General features: G+C 39.9%; 1 protein-coding gene across 1 annotated transcript in view; it reads left to right on the top strand.

Annotated features, from left to right (window-relative positions):
• Positions 1-1,888: 1,888 nt before the first annotated feature.
• Positions 1,889-6,431, top strand: part of LOC106873254 (neuropeptides capa receptor) — a 107,836-nt gene continuing 103,293 nt past the window's right edge. The window contains exon 1 of the mRNA XM_089340904.1: positions 1,889-2,759. The gene's annotated coding sequence lies outside the window, so the exon portion shown is untranslated. The remainder of the gene's footprint in view (positions 2,760-6,431) is intronic.

The raw sequence follows: 6,431 nt of genomic DNA, 5'->3' as shown, positions 1-6,431 counted from the left end.
TAACACACAACCACACACATCCTGTCCTAACGCATGTTTGAAAACTGAAAAGCCACGCATTAGCAAAACAAACTATGAAAATGCGTGCGTGCGTGTGTGTGTGTGCGATCGCGCGCACATTGTGTGAGTACGTGTGTATGTGTAATTGCGTGCGTGCGTATGTGCGATCGCGGGCGCGTTGTGTGTGCGCATGTGTGTTGTATGAGCTCTGTATGTGTACAAGAGTGCGTTTGTGTGTTGTTTATATGTGTGTGTGTGTGTGTACATGTGAGTTTTGTGTGCGCAAGAAGTGCAGGTCTGTGCACGCGTGTAATGGCGTATTTGGTTGTGTATATATGCGTTGTTATTTGTGTGTGAGTGTGCTTCAGTGTGTGTGTGTGTGAGTGTGCTTCAGTGTGTGTGTGTGTGAGTGTGCTTCAGTGTGTGTGTGTGTGAGTGTGCTTCAGTGTGTGTGTGTGTGAGTGTGCTTCAGTGTGTGTGTGTGTGAGTGTGCTTCAGTGTGTGTGTGTGTGAGTGTGCTTCAGTGTGTGTGTGTGTGAGTGTGCTTCAGTGTGTGTGTGTGTGTGTGTGCTTCAGTGTGTGTGTGTGTGAGTGTGCTTCAGTGTGTGTGTGTGTGAGTGTGCTTCAGTGTGTGTGTGTGTGAGTGTGCTTCAGTGTGTGTGTGTGTGAGTGTGCTTCAGTGTGTGTGTGTGTGTGTGTGCTTCAGTGTGTGTGTGTGTGAGTGTGCTTCAGTGTGTGTGTGTGTGAGTGTGCTTCAGTGTGTGTGTGTGTGAGTGTGCTTCAGTGTGTGTGTGTGTGTGTGTGCTTCAGTGTGTGTGTGTGTGAGTGTGCTTCAGTGTGTGTGTGTGTGAGTGTGCTTCAGTGTGTGTGTGTGTGAGTGTGCTTCAGTGTGTGTGTGTGTGAGTGTGCTTCAGTGTGTGTGTGTGTGAGTGTGCTTCAGTGTGTGTGTGTGTGTGTGTGTGTGTTGTGTATGTAAATATGAGTTTCTACGTGTGTGAATGTTTGTGTGTTTGCATGTGTGTATCTGTACATATGTATGTGCGTGTGTATTTTTGTTATTTATATAAGACAAATTGAGTCAGTGTGCGCCTGTATATGCGGTGCGTGTGTGTGCGTGTGTGTGTGTGTGCGCGCGCATGTGTGTTTGTGTGCTTAAGTGAGTATGTGTTTATACATAAGTCTGTATGTGTTTATGTATGCTTAAAATTGCGTCGGGGTGTTGTGTTTGTGTGTGTTTTTTGTACGTATACGAGTGGCTGCGTGTGTGCGTGTTTACGTATGTGTATGTGTGTGTGTGTGTGCGTGCGTATGTCCGCGCACGCCTCAATGTGTATGTACGCGTATATATATATATATATATATACACACACACACATGTATGCTTCTGTACGTTTCTTTCTTGTGTTGTGTGCATGTGTTTGTGTGTGTGTGTGTGTGTATGCGTGCGCGTGTGTCCGCGCACGCCCCTGTGTGTATGTACGCGTATGAGTGCGCACGCGTGTACGTGCGTGCGCATATGTGTGTGCGCGCGTGTATGTGTGTGTGTATCAAACTATGTCAATGCTTGTGTTCGTTTGTGCGTGTTATCGTAAAACTGGCGACTTTCGCTTCACTTCTAACTCTCACTTTCCCTCCTTCCCCCTCTCTCTCTCTCTTTAATCTATCCCTCATTCTACCCCTCCCTCCTGCTATCTATCTATGTATCTATCTCCCTTTCTCACATACACTTTAGTATCTCTCTCTCTCTCTATCTCTCTATCTATCTATCCATTTCTCCTTCCCTCTATGTCTTATTCTCCTTCACTTGAATAAATCGTCATTTGGTTATTTCGTTTGTCAGTCAAGTTCCTGGTGGATAGAAAGACAGAGAGAGAGAGAGAGAGAGAGAGAGACGACAGTTGAGACAGTGACGGAGAGAGAGAGGAGCCTGTCAGATGAACTCCGACAATCACGCACACACACATAACACACACACATATTTATATATCTACACACATTTGTAAACACACATATACATATATACACACATTCGCTTCCCGCAGAAACATAACATTGTACAGCGAGAAGCGACGTTACGAACATCTTTCGGTGGTTTTTTTTTTTAATACAATATACATACATACACATACACACATATATATACATATACATAACTACATACATACATATATATATATATATACCTATCAGTATATACATATATCAATATCTATCTATCTATCTATCTATCTATCTATCTATCTATCTATATATATATATATATATATATATATATATATATATATATATCTCACTCTATATATATATATATATATATATATATATATATATATAAACACATATACATTCACAGACATACACACACACACACATATATATACACATAAATATATACATACATATATATATATATGTATAAACACAGACAAATATATGTATGGCCTATGTAAACATACATATATATCGGTAAATACTTAAATACGCAGCAATACTCAAACACACACACACACACACACACACACACACACACACACGTGTATATATACATATATTTAAATAAATATGTATATACAGTTTTTGTTTTCAGTCGATTTGGGATTACGTCTTACCTTAAACTCCAAAGAACTCGGAGAACTTACGGAATAACAACAATTCATGACACTGGTTTATTAAATTCAACGTTTGGACTGTAAACTTTTTATCGCCAAACACTCCAAGACTTTCTCCAAGACTTTCTCAACTACAAACACCTTCGCGACGTAAGTTATTCATTTATTTCGGCATTTTTCTTTATTCTTCTGTTTTGTTTTTTTTTTTAAATTCGCTGTATACACTACGTGTGTATATTATATACACACATATAATATGTATCTGTAGGCGGATGACTGGCTGGATGAATGGATGGATGGGTGTATATGTATTATGTATGTGTGTATTTCTGTGTCGTGTGTGTGTATATATATTAGACATGTATGTATATGTATATATGTTGATAGATAAATAAATAGACATATAGATAGATGCGTGTATAGATGGATACGTATACATATGTACACACACACACATATATATATATATATATATATATATATACATATATATATGTACATATACATACATACATGTATATATATATATATATATATATATATATATATATATATATATATATATACATACATACATACACACACACACACACACACACACACACACACACACATATATATATATATATTTATGCGTTTCAGCCAAGTGGCTGCGGTCATGCTGGAGCACTACCATATATATATATAAAGAATAGTATTGAAAGCGACTTCGAAGTATCCGCCAGCTAAGCCATCATCGAACTGTCTGATGATGGCTTAGCTTGCCGAAACTTCAAAGTTACTGACAATAATCTTCCCCTCAAAAAATAATAAATTTGTATTGAGTAATCGTTCAGTTTAATGTAAAAAGTGTGTGTGTGTGTGTGTTACACATGCACACATATTTCTATATATTCACACACACACACACACACACACGCACACACACGCACATACAAGCGTCGCGTACACAAAATATATATTTGTAATGGAAGTGTGTTATTCTGTAAACGCATGTATAAATGTATTTATTATGTTTGGATGTGCGTGCGTGTGTGCGCGCGTGTGTGTGTGTGTGTGTGTGTGTGTAATTCAATTATTTTTATCTAATCTATAATATTTATTAAATTTAATTTCAATTTACGAATCTAAAACTGACGACTACAACAATAACAAAAAGAACAACTACAACTACTTACTACTACTATTATAAACACCACCACTACTACTACTACTACTATAATACACACCACCACTACAACTACTACTACTATTATAAACACCACCACTACTACTACTACTACTATAATACACACCACCACTACAACTACTACTACTATTATAAACACCACCACTACTACTACTACTACTATAATACACACCACCACTACAACTACTACTACTATTATAAACACCACCACTACTACTACTACTACTATAATACACACCACCACTACAACTACTACTACTACTATTATAAACACCACCACTACTACTACTACAACTACTACAACTACTACTACTACTACAACCACCACCGCTACTAATACCATGACCACCACCACCACCATGACCACCACCGCCTTCATCACCACCACCATAACCATCACCACTACTACCTCAACTACTACTACTACAACAACAACAAGCACCACCACCGCCACCACCGCTGCTGCTGCTGCTACTACAAACTCCTGAAGTTGTAAATATGAAATGTTTCACCTTATCAACGTGTTAGAGTTTTTTTATTGGTTGTTAGGTCTTGGTGAAAGGTGGGGGGGGGGGGTAGACGGACAGACAGACAGACAGGCGTGCTGACATACAGACAGGCATGCTGACAGATAAACAGACAGACAGACAAACAGAGACAGACAGACAGGCAGTCAGAGAGACAGAGAGATAAAGAGAGCGAGAGACAGACAGACAAACGGACAAATAGATATATTGAGAGAGAGAGAGAGAGAGACAGACAGACAGACAGACAGACAGACAGAGACAGACAGAGAGAGAAAGACAGACTGACAGACAGGCATTCAGACAAGCGGACAGACAAATAGATAGGTAGATAGATAAATAGAGAGAGAGAGAGAGAGGGGGGGACGGACAGATAGGCAGATAGGCAGTCCGATAGACAGAGAGATAAAGAGAGAGAGAGAGACAGAGAGACAGACAGACAGGCAGCAGACAAACGGACATGCAAATAGATAGACAGACAGAGAGAGAGGGGTAGAGAGAGAGAGAGGTAGAGAGAGAGAGAGAGGTGGGGACAGGCAGATAGTCAATCAGATAGACAGAGATAAAGAGAGACAGACAGTCAGACAGACAGACAGGTGTATGCTTATATTTAGTGACACATACACACACACATATATATACATACGCTTCACATGTATACATACATACACAAAATTAAAAAGGAGAGGCAGGTAAGATAGAAACAGTTAAGTGTCTCATGTTTGTATATATATTATATTTTGCGCACGCACTCATATACACACACACTGTTTAACAACACAAACGCGCATTGAAATTTGCATACACATACATTGGGATGTCATAAACTCTCTCTCTCTCCCTCAAACACACACACACGCTCTTAAATATACACGGTTATACACACGAGTACACACGAGTGGTTATACGCGCACACACAGGCATACACACACACACGAACACACACTGAATGTACTGTGGCAAAGTACCCACACTGTAACTATACACACATGTGTACTCTCTCTCTCTCTCTCTCTCTCTCTCTCTATATATATATATATATATATATATATTTGCAAACATATACAGAAAGAAAGTGCGCGCACACACACACACGATAAGTATACACGCATACAGTCACTGTGTTTGTATATAGATAGATAGATGATAGACAAACACAGATAGATAGATAGACAGAAAGACAGAGTGATATATGTATATATTATATATATATATATACCCACACGCAAGATCTAAATATCACATAATCATGCAGTGTATATAAATAATATTTTCTTCTTACAATAGTCGCAAAGCCTGAAATTCTGTGGGGTTTCTGGCTAATCGATTACATCGACTGGTACTTAGTTAATAGATCCGGATGGAAGGCAAAGTCGACGTCGGTGGAATTTGAACTCAGGACGTAATGACAACAAAATGCAGCTAAGCATTTTGCTCGACACGCTAACGATTCTGCCGTCTCGCTACCTTTATACATTCGTGTATAAATAAGACACACATGATACACACGGTTGACATAACACACACACACATACACACGCACATACATAGACACACATACACGCTCATACATACACGCACGCACATTCACACACACACGTACATACACACACAAGCATATACACAGATGCACACATACTCACACATACACGTACATACACACACGCACATACACACACAAGCACACACATGCGCACGCAAGCAAACACACAGCACATGCACATACATACACACACATTCACACATACACGCACAAGCACATACATACACAAGCACATACACACACACGCACACAGCACACACGCACACAGCACACACGGACATACACATACATACATACACACGTGCACATGCACACACACACACGCACATACACAGAGACACACACACTCACGCATACACTCATACGCACAAACACACACATACACACGCAAGCAAGCACACACACACATACACACAGCACACACACGCACATACACACACGCACATACGCACACACATAAACACACTGGCAAGCACACACGCGAGCTCACACATACGAGCACACACACAGACACACACGCATGGACGCGCATGCATACACAGGCACCGTGGAATAGCACACACACA

This window comes from Octopus bimaculoides, chromosome 24 (genome assembly GCF_046866305.1).
Source record: "Octopus bimaculoides isolate indiv1 chromosome 24, ASM4686630v1, whole genome shotgun sequence".
Taxonomy (NCBI): Eukaryota; Metazoa; Mollusca; class Cephalopoda; order Octopoda; family Octopodidae; genus Octopus; species Octopus bimaculoides.
This window is presented reverse-complemented; position numbering and strand designations above follow the sequence as displayed.